This window comes from Rhinolophus hipposideros (genome assembly GCF_964194185.1).
Source record: "Rhinolophus hipposideros genome assembly, chromosome: 2".
Taxonomy (NCBI): Eukaryota; Metazoa; Chordata; class Mammalia; order Chiroptera; family Rhinolophidae; genus Rhinolophus; species Rhinolophus hipposideros.
In genome coordinates this window covers 56,362,318-56,383,275 of record NC_138048.1, presented here as the reverse complement: position 1 = coordinate 56,383,275, position 20,958 = coordinate 56,362,318, and the positions used below count along the sequence as shown (strand labels likewise).

Sequence of the window (20,958 nt, the reverse complement as noted above, 5' to 3'; positions counted from 1 at the left end):
ATGAGTATCTGACTTCTAAACTGAAAGGGGAAAACTGTGGGATATTTCTCCATTAAATCATGGCTGGCAGCCAGAAGTCAAGTTTTGCAAAAGGCTGTGGGATGTGAGGATTTTTCATAAAGGCAAATCTCTTGCCTCTGTTAAACATCTCTTCACTTCTACTGCACAGAGTGATAAAAACATTAGCAATGCTAGTTTGTGTTTGTGTACTTGGAGGAGAGAGAGAGAGAGAGAGAGAGAGAGAGAGAGAGAGAGAGAGAGAGAGGGAAAGGAGAGAGAGAAAGGGAAAGTAGAGAGAATGCAAGAAAAGAAGCTTTGGATAAGAAAATATTCCCAAGGAAATTATATTAATTATATGAAAATATAAAAATAAATATAACATTTAGACATAAATATTAACTTTAACAAATAGAAAGGAAAATATTACCTTTACTAATTCCTGACTATTTTTATGACTCAAACCTGTTGCTATTCCAGCTAAAACTGACACTTGTCACTGCCTTTGAACAATGTACTTTCTCTATCAATAAAGAGTAATAGTCAGGCATTTGGCCACTGAATCTGTTGACTAACCTCTGTATATCTCAGTTTCCCTATTTTGAAAATAAATATAATAGAAGAACTCACCTCATAGGATTATTGTGATGATTAAATAAACTAGCACATATAAAATACCTTAGAGCAAGCAGGTAGTGGTTCATAGTGAGTGCTCAATAAATGTTAAATATTTATTTAAAAATGTATTTCACTTCCTGAATATTAAGTTATGAATCCTTCAATATGCCTTCTAACCTGAAATTTGGAAGGGAATTCAAAGTTTAAAGAGCTTCCAAATCATGTGTAAGTTATTTCCTCCTTCCTTCTCCAATCAGAATTCACTATTAAAACAGAGACAGGCAAAAAACTAAGCTTAAACACTTTTTTTTTTGAGTGTCAAACACTTTGCTTGAGAAAACAATGAATTATAATGCAAAAAGTTTATAACTATTGAACTGTTTGCCTGTGATTCAAGTAAATTACTATTATGTAATATATGGAAGTAAAAATCAGAGAGATGAGTGAAATCTAATGAGGGATATTACTGACCAGGACTTTCGTTTATACCTAAACTACATACCCCTACAAAAAGGAAAAAACCGAGAGTAGTTAGATGGGGGGGCGGGGAATAAGAGGAAAGGTGAAGGGATTAGGAAGCAGCTGGTAACCACAAGATGGCCTCGGGGTTTTTGAAAATTAATTTGGGGAACGTATTCAATAATGTTGTAAAGATTTTGTTGGGTATCCGATGGACATGTGTGCTATTTGGGAGACCCCCTCAGGGATACTGTGGATGCCTGATCATGGCATTGTACACCAGAAGCTAAACAATAATGAATGCCAACTATAATTTTATATATATAATGTGATGGCTCGGTGCGAGGTCGGAGGGATAGTGGATGGGGGGAGCGGGATTCACAGTGTGAGGGATATAAATGATGAACATCTAAGTATTAAAAAAATAAAATAAATAAATAAAAATAAGAAAATAAAATAATAATAATAAAAATAAACTACATACCCCTATTTGGAATGAAAATATATATAACTTAGGGAGCAAGTGCAGTATAATAAAATAACTAATTCTGAAGCAAAAAAAGATTAATGATAATATCACATATTATATGTATTTTTTTTCGCTCTACCAAATATTTAATATTCATTTTATGTATTTATTACAAAGCACTCTTAGTTCAACAATACAATATAAGTTTGTTTTTCAGGATTTTTTTTAAAAAATACAAGTATTTCTTTAAAAAGAAAATGCAGGTATGGGTTTCTAATTTGTTACGTTTGGATAGGTTTGATTTACACAAATCCTAAAGTGGCAGGCTAAAAATGCCTGGCACCTCTTAGCACTAAAAGTGACATCAAAAAGATACTCATCTTTTGTTCTTACCAAAACTGATGAAAGCTTAGATATAAAAACTATCAAAACTTTTACGTCATAAAATATCACACCAAGGGTTTTTACCAACCTCTTCTTTTCTAAGTAAGAGTAACTACCTCTCTTCAATGGGGATAGTTTTGTGAATAGGCCAAAATTTTATAAGAAGGTGGGGATATGGGCCTTCCCCCTCCTCAGGAGAAATCATTTTGTTAGGACTTATAGTGGCCATATGGTGTTTCACATATTAGTAGGGAACAAATGAGTCAACTTGAGAGCACAAAAAGCAAACTGTGATATAAAGAATAAGGAAAGGGGGGAAATATTTCAATAAGCTCAGATATGACATGATGATACTGTCACAGGCCTTAGTATCTTCTTTATTTCCTAAATGAATTGAGCCACCAACAGGAAAAAGGTCACCTCCCAGAGAACGGTATGAGATTTTTTAAGTCGCTAGACTCCTTTCCATCTTCTCCTCCTCCTCAGCTCTTGATACTGCTGTCAAATTCTACACACTATTATCATATGCACTGATTTTATCCCAAGTTTCTCCATAGATAGCTGTTGCCCAGGCAGGTATTTTAAGATGGTTGGCTGGGGTAAATCTACAGGTTATATTCAACATCCATCTTCACATAACACATTAGTGTGCCCCAAATTCATCCAAGATGTTAAAAGAAGGGAAGACAATCTACTAAGATTAGCCATAACTGTCCATAGTTGCAATTTTAAAATACAGAAGATGTGCGAAAACCTCCTTTAGTATCAAGTATAGCTTCAGGCATCAGGGTGTTGAAAGCGGGAGGAAGTAGGTCCACCGAGGGTGTCTTGCTTTTGTGCACTTATCTGGGGTGCTATTTCCAGAGAAGGAGCTCCTTTATAGAGTATGCCCAAGATGGATTTCTCTAAGTTGATCTCAGAGTTGTCCAGCTGCCCTCATCAATAAGTCAGTCTTTGTAGGTTGATAGAAACCACCAGTCAAAGCAGATGCATATGGATTGTGGGGAATCTAACAGTTGTAGTGCTGCGGTTTCTCCGGCTGTGCCTGCAGCACCTGAGCGGTAGCGGCCGGGGGCGCCCAGGAAGCTGCGGAGCTGCCGGGCCACAGGCCCTTCCACATGGTCCTGTCTTCCTGCCTCTTCGCCGCTCCCCTTTTTTCTCATGTATGTTTTATTCCACCAGTGTATTTGTTTAGGTAACAGGATATAAACTGACTATATAGAAAAGATGAGCATTATCAAATGAAAACTTATTTTGATTTGCCCAATGTGTTTGACCATCACACTAGGGCATATGTTTTATATTTAAAATTTTTCCTATGATAATATATAGAGCATTGTTTAAATAAACAATTATATTTGAATATAAGTATATATCTACTTTTCATTTTTGTTTATAGAATCACAAAGCTTAGAAACATCTTACTAATTCCCTAATCAAACTTCCCTCTTGATGTGAAAATCTTTCTTCAGTACCCCTGACAGATTCACTTTTTTGTAAGTACCTTTTGATGTAGAGGCTGTTCTTTGCACTTAATCTTAGCCAAAAAGCCCAGAGGCAATACGCTCCTGTTCTTTGAAAGAAAGAATTCTATTATCAAAATGTACTAAATAAAAATGTTGTTGATGAAGTCTTTTTGTTCCAATTGAATTCTCTCTTCCTGTACTTTATAACCCAAGATAATTATTAGGATTCTCTATAATTTTTTTTTCTTTAAATTAAACATGTCCATACTTCTACATGGTCCTTAGATTAACAACCTTCCAGACCCTATTCTGTACTGGGCCTCCATTTTGGGACACTCTAGTTTGTATTTCTTTTAAAGTGTGATATAATCTGACCAGCACAGAGTAAGACTATTACCTTCATACTTTGCATATCATGTCTTTATTACAAAGTTCTGTTATTAATTTCGGCATCCCTGTTATAGTTGGTTTGTTCTGGGTATATTTACTTAGGGTAAAGCCTTGTTTCACTAGATGGCTAAAGAGTTTCATAATGTCGTTTGTGGCATTTCCTACTTCCTTGAGAGGTTCCTGTTTACTTACCTTAGTTACAATGGCATATTTATTTACTTTTGTTTATTTAGTGATGCCTAAGGATCCTTCCCAGCGTGAATTCATAGAAATGAATTTAAGGGATGTATAATTCACAGAGATATTACTTCTCCACAGTGATGGAAGTTGATGATCTGAATGGGTGCATATCAGGAATGTTAGGGATATCCAGAGCTGTCACAGTGCTTTTTCAGTGTCATTGGTGTAGCAGTGGAAAGCGGTGGTCAGGAAGGTTTACAGAAAAGGTTTTGGGTAGACTTTTTATGCACATAAATCCCAGCTCTTGCATTTACACCTGCGTGACCTTGAACATGTCCCAAACCTACTTTTCATGATTTGATTTTGGAAACTACCTACATTATAAGAGGTTTCTAGGATTAGTTAGAGAAACAATAGAGTGTTGTTAAAATATCAACTTTAAGATAAAAAAAAAATTGATTGAAATTTTGGCTTTATCACTAACTGGTTTATAAGTTTTGATTTCTGCTTCTGTAAAATAAGGATAGTAACTATAATTTCTCCTTTACTTTATAGAAGTGAGGATTTAATAATAAGGCTGTCACATGGTAAATTCTCAATGAATTATGTTGATTATTACAATGACTGTCAAAAAACACAATACAGTATCTGTCTCTAGAAGATAATAAATGATTATTCTCATTATCTAGTGTCCACCCCTATAAAGTTCTATAACTTTAACTTAAAACAAATAGTTCCTGACTCAACATGAGAGAAAACCATACTTAATACAATAATTTGTGGAAAAGTTTCCAGAGTATCAGGTGATCCATTAGGAAAAGAACCCTATAGAAAATGATGCAAATAAGAGCAAAAAAAAAGAAAAGTGTTGAATTCCTTATGGGATAATGTAGAGGCCATCCTGCAGTTATTTGCATTTCAATTTTGCCTTCCCTTGGAATATAAGCTCCTCAAAAACTTATATTGGAATATAAGCTTGGAATATAAGCTCCTCAAAAACAGAACCATGACTCCACAGACCCAGCAAAATTCCTTGTACATCAAATGAGACAGGTAAATATAATTCTTTAAACATCAGTTTTTTTCACCTGCATAATGGTGTTCATAATAATCACCTATTACCTACGAGTATTGCATCAATAAGAGAACAGTCACTATAGCAGTACTACAAATTATAAAGAGATTTATAAATTTTGAAGTAGTATATGTCAAAAGATTATTGTTATTATGTTAGTACCTCATGGTAGGCAAGTAATAATTCATTTTGATGTCCTTAAACTGAGTCAGTAATTTAAGCTGTTATAATTTAACAGATAGATTCTGTAGTCAATGTAACCCGTAGGGCTGATCTTAGCGGGGGAAGGGTTTAAAGTGTGAGGTATCAAATGGCAAAGGCATTCTATCAGGGTTAGCAAACAGTGTGGCTGTAAAAACAGTTCTTGAAATAAGTCCAACAAGACTCATTTAGGCTCTAGCCCTATAAAATAAAGATGAAAGCTTTGGCTCACCGGTGATCTGGAAACCACCAACCTGATATAAAAGACCCCCACCACAGCAACTACCTAGGCTGTGTGCCCTAAACATTGGACACATCAAAAACCAACGCAAAGCCAAAGCAACACGCGGAGTTTACAATAGAGTCCAGAGGTAGAAATCGGTCTTCTGACCAGGGAGATCGTGAAAATGAGAATGTGGTCTCCTGGAGTTCATTTCCGGATACATACAAGGAGATACATGAAAAGGCTTATGACATCTCCTAATTCCATTATTAGGGGTATAATTTGCTCAGATGAGAAATGCAATGGGAATGTAGGACTTAGCTAAAAGACATACTTAACATCTTAATTCTACAATATGCGTGCTTTTAAATCTGTTTTCACATCTACAAAATTTAAATGATAATTAAAAACAACATATTCAGAAAAAAATACATGGAAAGGGATTATTGAAATATTTTTATATTACAAGACAAGCTTACAATTTAAGATTTGTGTTTCCATGTAGCATATAGGAAGCTGCATGACAATGTCAGTTTCACAAAGGCATGTAAAACTATAGCTTTTCTTTGAGCCAGCAGGGAGTTGAGTCAGTAGATAACCAGGAATAGTGAATTTCAAATGGTTACAGGAATTCTTAGGGGACAGAGGGCATACAAATTGTTTCACCTTTAGTATTAGTTCGCTGGAAAGGTAATTGCGGTTTAAAAGGTTAATAATTGCAAAAAACAGTAATTATTAGGCTGATACAAAATTAATCGCGGTTTTTGCAATGCTTTCTAACCTTTTAAACCGCAATTACTTTTGCACCAATATAATAGACTATTTAAGGAAGCAGAGGCCACCAAAATAGTGATTAAGAAAAAAAAAAAAGTTGAAATTTTAATAAATTTCTAAAGTAAATATGTAAACTGTATTGGAGTTTAGAACTCCTGGAAGCTCCAAGCATAAGTAAAACCCACGTTCATTAGCCTGGCCCATAATATGCTAAAAATAAAAGTAAAATAAAATAAACACACAATATCAGTGACTGGGTTCAGCATAGGAAACAGTAAATGAATTTGAATCTAGGTCAATAGAAACTATTCTAACTAAAATACAGAGAGGATAAAGAGTGTAAAGAAAATCAGAACTTCCAAGAGGTGTGGGACAATATCAAATGATCTAACACATACGTATTTGGAGTAACAGAAAGAAAAAAGGGGAGAGAATGGGACCAAAAAAAAAAATAGAAGAGATAATGGCCAATCCCCTTCCCCCCACAAAAAGTAATGAAAAAAAGTAGCCAAGAAACTCGGAGACCCTCAGCATAAATGTAAAGAAAACTACGACTAAGCACATCACAGAGAAACAGATGATAATTGACTTCTCACCAGACGCTCTGCAATACAAAATAGAGAATTAACTTTAAAATACTAAAAGAAGAAAAGCTGGCATTTCAGAATTCTATCATAAGGAAAAATAACATTCAGAAATAAAGGTTAATTAAACACTTGTTTAGACAAAAAACTAAAAGAAATATAAAAGGAAGTTTTTTATGCAAAAGGACAATGGTACTACTATATTTATAGAAATATAAATCTAAACACATACACACAAGGAGCAGCATTCGCAATGGTAAATGTAGGTAACTATACATTTTTAAAACATTTATATCATTGAAAATGAATCACTAAATCAAAAATAGAAAAAAATAGTGGGGTTTATAACAGGTAAAATTTAAATGTACTACAATAATACGATAAAGGATGAGAGGGGTAAAGTGAAATTATGCTGCTGAAACATTGTTACATTATATGTGAAGTGGGAAAATATGGTTTGAAAGAAGATTGGCAACAAAACGATGCATATTGTAAACCTGTAGAAACATCTTAAAAAATAAAATAGAGGTATAAATAATAATCCAAAATAAGGCAAAATGAGAGGAAACAGGGAACAGAGAACAGATGAGGCAAAAAGAAAATAATGCTTAAGATGGTAATTTTGAATATATCAATAATTGCATTAAATGCAAAAAAAATAAACCACTTGAAATTTAGAGATTGTCAGATTGGAAATAAAAAAAGCAAGAACCAATTCTATGCTCTCTATAGTTACCCATTTTAATATAATGGCATAGATTGATTAAAAGTAAAAGGATGTGGGGAAAAGATATACTATGCCAACAATATTCAAAAGAAAGCTATGGTAAACATATTACTATTAGACAAAGTAAACTTCAAAACAAAGAGTTTTATTAGAGATAGAAATATGAATTATTTAGTGATAAAGAGATGTGAACTTAATAAAGAGTTTAAACATTCATAAAGCAAGTTCTAATAGAACTCTAAGCAGAAATGAAGAAATTTACAATTGTACTTAGCGACATCAGCAATCCTTCCTCAGTAATTGGGAGTACAAGTAAACAAATATCATTAAAAATATACATTTGAACATTATCAGCCAATTTAACTTCTTTGAGATGTATAGAACACTCAATAACAATAGAATGCACATTCTTTTTAAAGTCCACATGAAACTTCACCAAAGTAAACAACGTATTGTCGGCTGTAAAACAAATTTTGACAGATTTAATATAACTGAAATAACACAAAGTATGTTTCCTGACTGCAAAACAATTAAATTAGAAATCAATAACAGAAACATATGTGGAAAATTACCAAAAATGTGGAAATTAAATAACAAACCTATAGACAAAAATTTTAAAGAAAATTATATAAAACATTAAAACAGAGCACATCAAAATGTATAGGAAATAGCTACAGCAGTGATTAAAGGAAAATATGTACCACTAAATGTCTACATTAAAGGAAAATAAATATCTATAATCAATAATCTAAACATCCATGTTAAAAAAAATTAAATATGAGCAAACACAAACCATGAAAAAACAGGAGGAAACAATACAAAATAAAAATCAGTGAAATAAAATGATGAAAATAGTAGAGAAAATCAGTGAAACCAAATGCTGATTCTTTGAGTAAATAAATAAAATTGATAAAATTCTAGAATGACTTATCAAGCCGTTTGAAGAAAAATAATATCAGAATTAGGAATGAAATAAGGAACATCACCACAGATAGTACAAATATCAAAAGGAAAAGAGAGAGTAATATAAATTACTTTAATTCAATAATTTAATTCAATAGTTTGTTATTTGAAAGATGCAAGCTATGAAAATTCACTCAGGAAAAATAGCTAAAATAATTAACCCTACATCTGTTAAAGAATTTGAAGTTTTAGTTATAAAGCTTCCCACTAAGGCAACTAAATGGCACAGATGATTTCACTGGCAAATTCTACCAAACATTTCAGGAGGAAATAATACAAAGTCCAAATAAACTCTTCCAAAACAAAAAGAAAGAAATAAAAGAATAAATGAGGGTTATTATAGACTGAATGTTTGTGCGCCCCTGCCAAATAAATATGTTGAAATCCTCAGCCCAATGTGATGGTTAGGAGGTGGGACCTTTGGGAGGTAATTAGGTCATGAATGTGGAGCTCATGACTGGGATTAGTGCCCCTGTAAAAGAGACCCCAGAGAGCTCTCACTTTTCCTGTCACATGACGTGACTTGCCGACCCAATGAGCAACCCACCATCTCTGAACTAGAAAGTAAACCCTCCACCAGACACTAAATCTGCAGGTGTTTTGATCTTGGACTTCCCAGCCTCCAGAACTGTGAGAAATAAATGCTTGTTGTTTAAGCCACTTAGTCTATGATATTTTTGTTGTAGCAGCTTGAATGGACTAAGGCAAGGGTGTATTTCCTCCCAATCATTTTATGAGACCAGCATAACCTTAATACCAAAACCTAAAAAATATGTTAAAGAAATAAAAAGCCTGCCTTTCCTAAATAAAGATCCTTAAAAAGTATTAGCACTTCAAAGCAATATAGAAAAGGATATATAATTTAGAAATATAGGATATATTATAGGATATATATATATATAGGGTATATAATATAGAAAAGGGTAATATGTCATGATCAAGTGGAGTTTATCTTAGCGGGCAAGGTTATAATTTACCACATCAATAAACTAAAAATAAAATCATCTCACTAAATGCAGAAAAAATATATATTTTTTAATTTGACAAATTCAAAATTTATTCATGATTAGAATAAATAAAAAAAACTTTGAGAAAACTAACTATAGGAGGGAACTTCCTCAACCTGATAAAAGCATTTATAAAAACCTTGCATTATTGTATTTTATGTGAAAAAATTAGTGCACTCCCCACTCCAAGTTTAAGAACAAGGTAAGGGTGTTCACTTTCCACTTATATCAATGCTGCACTGGAGGAGCTGGCTGAGGCACTAGGCAATTACAATGAAATAAGAGACATAGAGACTGAAATAGAAAATACATAACAGTTTTTATTCCCAAATAAGAGGATTTTATACATATAGAAAATCCTGTATAATCTACAAAAACCAACTAAAGCTAATAAATGAGTTTACCAATATCACAGAATATAAAATCAGTATATAATAATCTAGTGTATTTTATCTACTCAGAATGTCGACTTAGAAATTTAAATTTTTCAAACTATCATGTATAATAGCATCAAAAAACAAAATAATTAGGAATAAATTTAACAAAATATATGCAAGATTTGTATGCTTTTGAAAATAAAATTATTGTTAAGAGAAATCAAAGATCTAAATAAAGAGAAATATTAGTATGTTTGCAGATCAGAAGACTTAGTACTGTGAAGATGTTAATTTTCCCTAAATTGATCTTTAGATTTAATTAAATCCCAATAAAATCCCAGCAAGCTCTTTTGTATACACTGACAAGCTGATTCTAAAATGTATCTGGAAATGTAAAGGACTTAGAATAGCCAAAATAATTTTGAAAAACTTCTAGAAGGACACATCAAACATATTTGCAAACTTATGTAAGGGAATGATTTCTTAGGACACAAAAATCATGATCCATTTTTTTAAATGGCTAATTGGACTTTATCAAAATTTAAAATGCCTACTCTGTGAAAGAAACTGTTAATGACAATGAAAAGAAAAGGCAAGGCAAAGAGTGGGAAAAATTTGCAAAACACAAGCTTTAGAAATCAATAATAGAAATATATATGGAATATATAGAATATGTAAAGAACTTATATCTAGATCTTATATCTAGAAAATATAAAGAACTCTTACAACTGAATATTAAGCAAAGGATATGAACAGACACTTCACCAAAGACTTAGGAATGGGAAACAAGTACATGAAAAGACTCTCAATATCATTAGTCATTAGGAAAATACAAAGTAAAACACAGTGAGATACATTTATTAAAATGGCTGAATTTTTGAAAATGGCAGTGAATGTCAAATCTAGCAAAGATGCTCAGTAACTGGAATTCTCACAGATTTCTGGTGGGAATGAAAAATGGTACAGCCATTTTAGAAAGCAATTTTATTATTTCCTATTAAGTTAAATATACTCTTACCACATGATCTAGTAATCCCAAATCTATGTATTTTGCCCAGGCAAAATGCAAACATATCCACTCAAAGACTTCTACATTAATGTTTATAACAGCTTTATTCATAATGACCAAAAACTGGAAACAACCCAAATTTTCAACAACTGATGAATGAGTAAACAAATTATGGTACATCCATCCAATAGAACACTCTCATTAAAAAGAAACAAGGTGCTGATACATTTAGCAACATGGATAAATTAAAAAGAAACAATTGCTGATACATTTAGCAACATGGATAAATCGCAGGAGCATTATTCTAAGTAAAAGAAGCAAGACACCAATGACTACATACTATATAATTTCCTACAGCCCTCTGAAAACGAAAAAATTGTAAGGACAGAAATCAGATCAGTGGTTACCAGGACCTGGGGTTAAGGGGCAGAAGGAATTGGGGGTGTGGGGTTGTTATAGTCATGTTCTTTACCTTCATTGTAGTGCAGGCTACATACTTCCCCCATTTGTCATAACTTAGACTGTATACTTTAAAAGAGTGAATTTTGTGTACATAAATTATATCTCAGTAAACCTGACTTGAAAAAAAAAATGTTAAGAAATCTGGGATACTAACGCAGGCAATGGCACTTGCAGTCATGTTGGTCTTTACAGAGGTTCCTATTTGTATGTCTCTTAGCACTGTTTTGAGGTTAAACAATATGCTGGGTCTTTTATCTCCCTCCTCTCAATCCCTTTGTCAGTTGGATTTGACCAAAGGTAAACACAACAGGAGATTTTTGTCAAGGAACCAGAGTGAAATCTCTGTGTGTATTTCATAGGTTCTCTCCCCTGTACATTGTTCTTGACTGGCTTATCCCTTGATGGAAGAGCACCTTCTGCCAGGCAACTTTTTCTGTCTATCCAGACCGCTCTATCTCTGGGTCTCTGTAATCACATTTAACCCTTTGGGATTAGGGATAATTGGCTATTATTGGTTCAGTGGACTGCACTATCTTTTCTGTTTCCTCTACATGCTGCCCTCGTTAAATTCAAATTACTCAATTTGAATGTGCCTTTTCTTTTCTGTCAGAATCCTGACTGATACAGAGAGCAGCATTCAACTCCTGGTCCCATCACTTTAAAGCTATGAGCACTTAGGCTCTCCATTTCACATGCAACCTTAGTTTTCTCATCTGATGTATATGAATAATAATACCTGCTTGGCAAGGTTGTTATAGGAATGAAGTAATGCTATACTAATTGGAAAAGTTTTCCTTAATGTTTTCTCCCTTGCTCATCTCAGTCTCTCCCTTCTGTCACTAATTGTTTCTCTTCCTATTTCTTCATATACTCCCATTCGTACTCTTTTTTAAGGTAACAGAATTTCTCTATTATGTGTAAATGCCTAAGTAATTTACAAAGGGGTATCTAATGTGCAGAAGCCTGTATAAATGGCTTCAATGTACCATGGTTATGTTCCTGGAATAAACTGTTGCTATTTCTACTGCTGCAGAACAGTTAAGTCAAATTTTTGAATTAGGTCAACAAAATCCACAAATAGGGTGGAATCTTTGGACTGCCTAAGCAGGGACAGATCTGGAATAAATCAGCCACAGATATCACTTGTCAGCCTGCTGAGGGAAGCATTTCAAAAAGGGTAGAAGGTACGTCAAGAATATTGGCTTCTGCTAACATTATGATGCATCCGTTAAATCTATATTGAGAGTTTTCCATCATGTGGATTCAAGCTAACATAATCGTTTTAGGGCAGTAATGTCTAAACAAGAGTCCACAATTAGGCTGTATTTTTATCTTGACTTGTGAACTATCGCTGCCAACTCCTCAGATTTCAAGCTTGTTGAGACATATGTTATCCCTGGAAACCCTTCATAAAAATGAAGCATTTTACTGTCCCACCAATTCAAGTGTGCTCTGGTCAATTCCCCATCTAAATCCAAATTAACCATGTAATAGTCCCTACGTAGTGAGGAGTATTTTAAATGGCTTTTTAAGCAAAACCAAAGAGAACAAATTTATTTCTATTTGTGCAAAAAACATAATATGGTTTGGATTCTCTTTTCTAGCGTTGTAAATAGTGAGATGGAATGAAGTCATGGGAAAATAACTGGATATGAGATTAAGAACTATATTTGAAATCTGGCCCCGCCACTACTTCCAGCTGTGTAATCTCCAAGTCACTTAATTTATCTAGCCTCAGTTTCTTTATCCGTCAAATGGGGATCTACTGGAGAATCAAAGGAGCTCATAATGATCTAACAGACTACCCTTAGGACTTAACAACATTATTTTACAATTTGTGTATTTAAGGTTACAAATATAATTAGTAGAAAATGGGAATGGAGGAAACTTTCAGACAGAGGCAGAAATCTTTTGGTTAAAAGGAAATTAAAATACTGGTGGACAAGAGCAAGATAAGAATGATTACAACGTCTGCATTTATAGCCCACATGTCACAGTTCAGTATTTATAGGCTTGTCAGTGACTGCCTTCCCAGGATAGCAATGTTAATTACGAAGTAGCTGTCAGTTTCACTGACACAACGCTGTTCACCTGACTGAGGCTGAAACTATTCACCATTTCCATAGATAATAATTTAATTTAAGGGTCCAAAATATACACCAATAAATCAGTTTGGGTTTCTGATAATAATCTCCTTAAATCTTACTTTGAAATACCCTAATGATGTGTGTTTTTTTTAAAGAAGTCTTGGTGCATTTTATTTCCCAAATATGATTTGTAAATATCAGAGCTGGAGTAAAACCTCAGGAAGAGGTGATGGGTCTAAGAGTAAACACAATACTAAATGTATACTTAAATTTTCCAGAGCCCAAACTCCCGTTGCCACTTAAATGCCATGATCAATGCAATAGATATAATAAATATGAAGAGGAAAAAGAGGGGAGAGAGAGAGAGACTGAGAGAGAGAGAGAGAGAGAGAGAGAGAGAGAGAGAGAGAGAGAGAGAGAGAGAGAGAGAGAGAGAGAGAGAGAGAGAGAGAGAGAGAGAGAGAGAGGAAGAGAGAGAGAGGCTTGGGGGAATGTTCAGTGGAAAATCTGTAGAAATGATGTAAGAGAAAGGAAAGGCAGGGATTGGAGTAAGGGGTGTATAACTGAGACTATAAAAACTCAGAGAGAAAATTTACCATCAGGGCTGAGTTTGGGAGAAACTGTAAGACAGGACTCTAAAGTTAGAATCTCCTGATTTTTCACAAGGTAAGTTAAATATAAAAGCTGATAAAGATTTAGTTTTGTTTTTTCCTTTTAACTATTTTTAAATCTTCACATACTTTTTAAATGTTTTGATTATATCTTGATTTTGTTAAAATTAGAAATTTTGCTTGCGAGGGGTAATATTTCCATCTCTAAAATGAGTAGAAAATCTAAGAAGATCATTTTGTAATGAAAAATTAGGGTGAAGCTAATTGTTTGCTCAGACATTTCATATTTATTACATGTTTTTTTGCTTTTATTTTCCGTTTCAAAACAAGAGAAAAGGAGCTCAAGATAATGATTTTATATGTATTTTAATAGCATTCATTTTGCTTACATCAAAGATGTTCCAGGTTAGGAAATTTTTAATGCACAAAAGAGACTTTCTTTTAAAAACCTAAGTAGGAAAAATTTTTTTTCCAATATAAAAAACTATGTAGGAAAGAAAGTTTTTAATCTTATCTTTATTTCTATCGAAATTGGAGCCAAAGAAACATCCTAAATAAGTCAAATTCTATATTCTTTAAATCTGAAGTATCCTCTGTTTTTCTTCTTATAAAACTCAAATATGCAACTATGATATTAATAACAGCTTAGAGTAGACTTATATCATGTCTGTTCTTCAGTATTTGGAGTGCTTTTGCTGTTAGATGATTGAATTGAGAGTTAATCTGAAACATACATTTGAGTTCTCTTTAAGAACAAATTTAAAATTTTGTTTCAGGTTTTGTTCTGTGAAAATAGTGTACACTCAGTAAATTCAGTTCTAGCAATGCAAACAATTGCTCCTTCAAATTACAATAATAGATTCTATAGATTTAGAAATATGATTATTTGTTTATGAGTTATCCTTCTAGAAATTAATTAATTTTAACAATGATTTGTGATGGTTTTAGTAAGCTATAGAATTGATAATATTATATTTAATGGTCTCTTCAAAAACATCAGACACATTTTGTGTTTTCTCTTTACTTTGGTACTATCCTTCAGCAATCATAGAACTTTTCTAAGGAGAGCTTCCTGTAGATAAGAATTCAAGTCTCCTCTTTGTAAGTAAATTGCACTATAGCTTCATTCAATAAGTTATGTAAGGTATTTAAGGTTGGCATTTTCTTTCTCCCCCTTATTTCATAGGGTTTTGAGTTGATTCTTCTACCATATAATGAATCATGGGCAGTAGAGAAGCTGATAGGTTTAGTAGAGTACGTTTGGGGACCTCAGGGCTGTAACTTTAACTTCTTGTTCAAATACATTCAATGATTTAAATATCTGTATAATAAAATTAGATTAATTGAGCATGTCTTAAAGGAATAGAATTCAAAGTAACCAATCCCAAAATATTGCCCCAACTCTGTCACTACATAGTTGTGCCACTTCAGGCAGGGCTTAAATACATGGTAGGACTAAATAATATTCTATTATTGAAAGAGAAAAAAAGAACTAGAAATGCCAGGATATTGCATGTCTGAATGACCTGGGAAAGCTCCTATATCAGCAGTTTTCCCTGTATTAGAGAATGAACACCCAGTATAAGAAAATCTTGGGGCTAATCTTTAGACATCATCTAATTTAACCTCCTTGCCAATATTTCATCTTCTGTGATCCCTACGCACCAGACCACTTTTGCTTAGATTCAGCTTGTGGAGGAACACAAGCTTTGGAGTCAGGAAACCAGTCTTCTAATCTCAGTCCTGACTTGAGCAGCTTTCACTCAGCCTCCTGGGCGTGCCTTATCCCCTCAGTAACACTGGAGTAAGTGGGGATACAAAAAGTGAGCACAGCTTCTCTCCTAGCCCTAGACACATCTCTAGCCAGGTCACTTCCCTTGTGCCCGAAGATCTCTCTGATTAGAGGTATTTTTAACTGAGTTCACCTCTCCTCTATCCCATTCTCAGGGTACCTCTCTGCAGCAGTAGAGAGCACCGCCTGCCAGGAATTGCCTGGTGCCTTGGGTGGTTTGAGCTAGCTGTTGCCCAGCCTTGCCCCTTCTCCTTTATTGATGCCCCATCAGCTCAGATCTCAGCACCAAGCATCTGCTCCCTCCAGGAACAGCTCCTCTGCCATGCCTCCCCCTCTTCAACCATTTTATATCTCTCCTTCATCTCTTCTCCCTTGGGCAAGTGAATTGTCTCTGAGCCTCATTCTCTTCATCTATCGAGGGTTAAAATTTGATGATTTCTAATGAGCATCCCTTTCCTTTCTAATAGTCTATATTCCTATGACACATAAGTCTCTAAACATGTGAAAAATGCGTTTTTCAAATATCATCCAGCCCATCACCAGCAACTTAGCTGCTAACCCACAAAGTCACAGCTGTGGTCCCCCGTGGTCCTCTCCATGGGCATCCGTGTGGCCCCACGGTAACGGTCACATTTCCCTCAAGCTCTGAGCTGTCCATCCACACCAGGACTCCGAAAGGATTGAAAGTGATGTCCTCTCTCCCTCTGCCTTCTTCACAGCCCACCCCCTTCCAGCTGAGTAAAGTCTAGTTCCTGTAACAAAGTCCTTAATTCCCATAAAACCTATGGCGGCTCTGCTTCCATGACACAAATCTGACTATGCTATATTGTCAATATTACAAAAACTATGTGAAAATCATGATTCCAACAACATAATCCATGACTTTTTAAAAATTGAAGTCAATAAAGATAGCTTATGAACTATAAAATAAAACATACATTTTACATATAATTATATTAAAATGCAACTAAAAATTCACTCTTATTAATATAATTAGAGCTTGAAAAATAATTATGTTTTGAGCATAACTGAGATTTCTTCCCTTGTTTTCTTCCCATTAGGATATTCTCTATAGTTGTATGCTAATATTTTCATAGAAATATTATGGCTGAAATTAATGGTAATGTGTAACATACTGTAACACCAAATGTTAGAGTGATTGACACTGGTAACTCTTTTTGGTGGAATTTCCTCCCCCCACTCAATATTACTTTATTATATTTTATTGTGTATCACTGTCATAATTCTAGATTTTAAGGACGAATATGGTTCTTAAAATGAATGAGGATAAAAACAAGGTTTTGGATTTTTTCCATAAAAGTAAAAACATAAAAAAGTAAAAACATGTTGAAAAGTTGTCATATTTAGAAGGCAATATCAGGATGATAGCTATTGTTTATGGAATAACTACTTTGTGCCAATCACTTTACCTGTATTATTTCTAATCCTTGTAATAGACCTATAGACTAAGTCTTTGCCACATTTTCCCGATAAAGGTATTAAACCAAAGAAGCTAAGTAACATGCCTAGTCAAGGGTCATACTAGGTCTCCATAACTTAAGGGCCAACCAACCTCTTTCTACTAACTCACTTTGTTGTATGAGAAAGTATCGACACATTACCAGGAGTTAGGAGACCAGGATTTTAAAGTAATCCAGGTTGTGTCAGTTCATCTATTAAAAAAGAATTGAATTATATTTTCCATATAGATCTAACATGACTATTATGAGGATGGAAGGAGGTAAAACGGATTTCAGAATACTAAAGTACTTGTAAATGTTAAAAAAAAAAAAAAGGTTAATTACAAAAATTGTACTTAAAGGAAAAGGAAGCATTTTAGAAGACTCTGCTGTTGCAGGAGGACATCCCTGGCAGAGCAATGGTTGAGGGGCTTCCAGGTTATGAGCAACTGGAGGACAGGGAGAGTGTCTATTCACTTTTACGTCCTTGGTAGCTGATATACAGTGTATACCTAATAAATGTGTCCTGTTGTTAGTATAAAATTTATATCTTGGTCCTGCATTTACAGTTTAGAAAATATTGTTTCATTGATTAGATTGGCTATTTGAGTATAATTAAAATGTAAATTGATATTTTATTAAATATTATATATAAGAACAAAGTGGGATAAAGGGTGAAGGAGGTGATGATATTCCATATTATGTATGCTGAGGCATATATGTGTATATATATATATATATATATATATATATATATATATATATATATATGCCATTTAACTGCATTTATCCAACTTTACCCTTTGAAAACTGCCTTATAACACATAAAAATTGCCTGTGTATCAAATGACCAAGCAGCATGTCATGTGCACGTCTGCCATAGTTTTAAAGATACATGATTTTCCCTTTATTAAACATTAGAATTAAACAACTAATACCCTTAACAGAGTTGTATCCAATCATACACAAAGTTCTCTTCTATTTCTAGGTGACACAGTTTTATATCAAGAAACTTGTAATAATTCAAGGATCTAAGCACAAATTAATGTTTGGTAAGGAGAAATCTTGAACTCTACTGAGACAATTATTGGGGAATATTGATTCATGTCCCTTTCATTAGAATGAGAATTTGTGGTGTGAAACATTAATAGACATACTGGGGTTCTGGCATGAACTTTATCACATATGACTGTAGGTATAAAACTTGGGCAAATCTCTCTTCTTGTCTAAGACTGGTTTTCATGTCAATAAAACTGGAATGTTAACATCTGTCCTGTATTCGTGTTTACAACCACATCAGGCTGCTTCAATGCATTCATTCAACACAAAATATGGTCTCCACACAAGACATTCTGTTGGGTGCTCAGATACAATGGTGAACATGATATAGTTCCTATCCTCAAGGAGATTACATTGACAACTAAATACTTTCTTAAATGTACATACCTGGGCTTTTTAATAATGGGATCTTCCTTTAAAGTGTCATTGTAGGTTACTTCCTTCTAAAATTTTTGCAAGGAAGATGCCAGCAATATGATTGAAAATTCCAAATAGAATAAAAATAGAGATATTTAACAACAAGATTTTACGATTTTGGAAGGCAATTGTGTCTAAAAAAAGAATGAAAATGGTGCCAAATAGAATAAAATCAGTTAACACATGTATACTAGTAAATTATCATTTTTCCCGATTTGTAGCATTCAGGGAAAGTCATTTTCAAATGCAGGTGTCTTCCACATTAAGAACACCTCATCCATAAACACTTCACTTTATAAGCAATTTGTTTTGGAGATGGAAAAATGTTTTATACTTCCACAAATAGGTTATACTTGAAAGAGTATGAAACTGAGTGTCTGCAAATGTTAAGTTGATGTTCTGGCTTTTCTTCTAACTGGTTTAGTGACTTTGGAAAATTTACTGCTGCTGATTGAAGAGCAATGAGGAATGGAAAAGAACACATTCCTGATGTTTTAATTAAAAAAAAAAAACGGGAAATATTAAATTCATCTGTCTTAATTTGCACCTTCCTTTCAGGACCATACCCAAAACTTAAAGCAAAATGCCCATCACACAATTTACTGAAAGTAACAAATTTCTCAAAGAGAATTTTAAACAAATGGCGACACACCATGAGTATAGCTCACATGTAGTTGTAATTCAATTGTTCTCGGATGAAATCCTCAGTGATTTTAAATTTCTTATTTGAGTCTATAAGGATTGGAAACTAATTCCCTACTTCTAAAGTTCTGAGTGTCATAGCCCCACTCAGTTCTCTTGTTTGTGGAGGCGATTTTACCAAAGCTGTGGAATCACAGCATCAATAAAGAAGAGAGCGCAAAATCCTTGCCTCTGCTTTCCAGCCACAAGTGTCTCAAGTACCTGGTTGCTTCATTCATCAAAGAAAATGAGAAAAACTTTAAATACCCAGTTTAAATGTCATTAATTGAAATATAATATCAAGATTATAATGTCAAACTGTAAGGTATCCTCTCAGTTTTTTAACATAAGTTTTGCAGATTGTCTCTATAAGTGGCCTGAAATGCCCTAGGTAGTTGTTGAGTATAAGCTTTATTTGTCCTGGAAGGACTTGGCTTCGGAGACTTGCCTTCAGCTCAGTAATAATTACTTTTATATCATGTCATTAATCTTTCTACATTACTTTATAGTTTACAAAATGTTTTCATGCGCAATTTAGAGTTCCCACTGAAAAATTTTTACCTATGATATAATAATAAGAAAAACGATGCAATGTTTTTATAGAGATGAATGTATATCTTTATATATTGTTAATAAATAATATGAAATAAAAAATTAAATAATTTTATTGCTCTTAATTAAGAAACCTAGGCCAAATCCATAATGATTTGTACTATTGGTAAATTAATCACATAATTTTAAATGAACTAAAGTTAATTATTAAAATTTTGTGAATTCATAACCTGAGTTTTATTAGACAATTTTGACAGTTTATGCATCTCATTCAAGGTCACCAGGCCAATAAATAGTACAGCAAGGACACTTATCCCTATGCTTTTGCTCAATTCTGAGTTTTTCCTCACCATCACAGAAATAATCTGCTTATGCTGAATACCTATTCATTGACAGAACGACTTTCATTTTTAAGTATTATTAGTTCATCTAAAGAAGATTTTTGTAGTAACATTATGTATAAATTATATGTATATATGTGAGTGTATGTGATATTTGGTGGTAGTTTCAGATATCTTAAAATTCCTATTATCAAAAATTCCTATATTTGTATCCACTAATTTTTTTTGTGTCTACTAATACTAACATTTGTGATTTATTTAAATAATTATTTTACCTTGTGAAAATGTTTAAATGATGATTTTACCTGGACAGACAAATTGTTAACTCTAAATGCAGGGGAACAGGAACTCAATCAAATTTTTAAAATTTTCCATATTATGTAATTTTTAAATTTTTAAATCTGGTAATACGTTAAATATTGTACCATCCTTTCTTTCTCCGAGAGTTATAACTGCCTGCTATGACATTGGAATTTCAGCTCCAACAAATTTTGTCCTGAAAGTTTGGGGGAATTGAGAAAAGTGACTTAAACATGATGAGAAAAAAATTGAAAATAAATAGATATGCCATATTTTGTCCATTCTGATGCACA

General features: G+C 33.4%; 1 protein-coding gene across 4 annotated transcripts in view; it reads left to right on the top strand.

Annotated features, from left to right (window-relative positions):
- OSTN (osteocrin) overlaps positions 1–20,958 on the top strand; it is a 264,906-nt gene that overhangs the window by 207,397 nt on the left and 36,551 nt on the right. Inside the window, exons 1-2 of one of the 4 annotated variants that reach the window (XM_081067795.1) lie at positions 13,892–14,118; positions 15,106–15,164. The exons of 1 other annotated variant lie outside the window; for it this stretch is intronic. The gene's annotated coding sequence lies outside the window, so the exon portion shown is untranslated. Of the gene's footprint in view, positions 1–13,852; positions 14,119–15,105; positions 15,165–18,303; positions 18,368–20,958 lie in introns of those variants that run through there. 2 more of the 4 variants (XM_081067794.1, XM_081067796.1) reach the window with 2 other exon arrangements.